This window comes from Colobus angolensis, unplaced genomic scaffold (assembly GCF_000951035.1).
Source record: "Colobus angolensis palliatus isolate OR3802 unplaced genomic scaffold, Cang.pa_1.0 Scaffold169, whole genome shotgun sequence".
NCBI lineage: Eukaryota > Metazoa > Chordata > Mammalia > Primates > Cercopithecidae > Colobus > Colobus angolensis.
In genome coordinates, this window is record NW_012114810.1 from 880,700 (window position 1) to 881,032 (window position 333).

Sequence of the window (333 nt, forward strand, 5' to 3'; positions counted from 1 at the left end):
ACAAAAAAAGTTTAGCTTGTCATGGTGCACATGCCTGTAATCCCAGCTACTGGGGAGGCTGAGGCGGGAGGATCCCTTGAGGCCAGGAGTTTGAGGCAGCATTGGGCTATGATAGTGCCTGTGAATAGCCATTGCACTCCAGCCTTGGCAACAAAGTGAGACCCCATCTCTAAAAAAAGAGCTGCCAGTTTCAAAATCCTTTGTTTACAACTTGAATATATTCTCTTATTTTCTGGGCCGAGCGTGGTGGCTCATGCCTGTAATCCCAGCACTTTGGGAGGCCGAGGCGGGTGGATCACCTGACGTCAGGAGTTCAAGACCAGTCTGGCCAAC